The 2028-nt window shown below is 37.3% G+C and overlaps 1 protein-coding gene across 1 annotated transcript in view; it reads right to left on the reverse strand.

The window, feature by feature from the left end:
- Window positions 1–2028, reverse strand: part of LOC107058946 (probable LRR receptor-like serine/threonine-protein kinase At3g47570) — a 35764-nt gene that overhangs the window by 6284 nt on the left and 27452 nt on the right. The window lies entirely within an intron of this gene.

The following is a 2028-nucleotide window of genomic DNA, read 5'->3' on the forward strand; positions in this document are numbered from 1 at the left end:
TCAAGACTTCCATTGGGCATAAATTGCAGAACAAAGGCTCTTATATGGTCACTAGAACATGTAGTAATCACTGGAACAAGATTTCTGTGTCTAACATTTCTCATCACTTCACATTCGGTGTCAAACCTCTTGCATACTTGCTCATTTTCCAAATGCAGAACCTTAATGGCCACTGCAGTTCCACCAAACAATGTGCCTTTGTACACAGAACCAGAGCTTCCCTCACCAATTAAATTGGATTCATCAAAATTATTTGTTGCTCGTTGAATTTCATGATAAGAAACTAATTGATGAGTCCCGATCTCCGGTACCTTTTCAACATCTTTGGATTTTCCTTTCTTCTGTCGTTTCATTATCCAAATTGAAACCAACAAGAATATCAGAAAGGATGCAATAACCACTGGAGTAACAATTTTAAGCACAACCTCCTTAAGCTTTGATTGTTTTCCAGGATTAGTGACAGCACAATCAGGAATCTCCAATATGTGCATTCCACATAGACCTTTGTTCCTGAGAAATGATTGCAGAGTGGAGTTTACAAACACGCCACCACTGGGTATTTCACCTTCTAAATCATTAAATGAAACATTAATGCTTTTAAGGTATGAGAGTTTTTCCAATGACTTAGGAATAGTACCTGACAATGCATTTGAAGACAAATCCAAGTATTCCAAGTTTATCAAGTTGGCAAATGATAATGGAATTTTTCCAAAAATTGAATTGTTCGATAGGTCAAGATACTGCAGGTTTTGGAGCTCCCCGAATCTGGTTGGTATCACGCCTGTAAAGTGGTTACTGTAAAGATATAGTTCTACAATGGCTTTCAGTCCTCCAATATCCTGGGGAACTTCTCCCTCAAATGAATTTCGTGATACACTTAGAAAGAGAAGACCACTCATCTTCCAAAGGCTCAACGGAAATTTCGATGAAAATTTATTAGAATCAAAATAAAGATGTTGTAGCATGCTAAGATTTCCTAAGCATTCTGGAATTAATCCAGAGAGCTCATTATCATCCAGAAATAATTGAACCAAATTAGATAAAGGGCATACCGCCTCTGAAATATGTCCCTGCAATTTATTGTTAAATAGAAACAGCCCTTGGAGTTGTTTAAGCTTACCAATCTCAGGCGGAATACTTCCCGCCAAGTTGTTTCCTTGAAAGTGTAGGGTCATTAGACCGCTCATGTTGCCTATACTTGTGGGAATGGGGCCTCTGATATGTGCATCTGATATATGAAAGTTTTCAACAGATGAGAGATTCCCAATAGAATTGGGAAGAACGCCAGTCAACGGATTCATACCCACTTGTAGATATCGCAACTGTTAGCATGATAGACAACTAAATGATTGTACATATTAATGTAATTATATAGTGATATAAATTAGCATGATCATATACATTTGTTGTAGAATCATATGAATAAATATTGTGATAGAATAGCTGATTTGGAGGGATAGCAAGGCAGATTTAGAGGGATTCAATGGCAGATTTGTATAGATAGAATAGATGATCTTTAGGGATAGGAATGGCGGATCTTTAGGGATGTGTAATCTTTATTTTCTCTATATAATAGAAAGACTCTCTCACTTTGAGAGACATTCAGCTGAAAAATGACATGGTATCAGAGCCTTCTCTTGGCTGTCTTGTTTCATAGAGTCATCTGTGGTTCCTTTTAATTTTTTTTGAAAATCTTGGTTTTTGGCTACCTCTTGGGAATTTTGTTCTTGGTCATTCTAGTTGCTTTCTTGAGTCTTTGTAGTTTTATAGCTATTCAAAAGCATGAATTCACATCACTTTGAATCCTTCAGTGTTCGTTTCACTGGAAAAAATTATTCTTCTTGGGAGTTTCAATTTCAGTTGTTTGTCACCGGCAAAGAACTATGGGGCCATATAGATGGAAGCGATCCTGCTCCTACTGATGCAACAAAGCTAGGTGAATGGAAGATTAAAGATGCTCGGGTGATGACATGGATTCTAGGGTCAATTGACCCTCTTATTGTTCTTAATCTCAGGCCGTACAAGACA

This window comes from Solanum tuberosum, unplaced genomic scaffold (assembly GCF_000226075.1).
Source record: "Solanum tuberosum cultivar DM 1-3 516 R44 unplaced genomic scaffold, SolTub_3.0 scf00725, whole genome shotgun sequence".
NCBI lineage: Eukaryota > Viridiplantae > Streptophyta > Magnoliopsida > Solanales > Solanaceae > Solanum > Solanum tuberosum.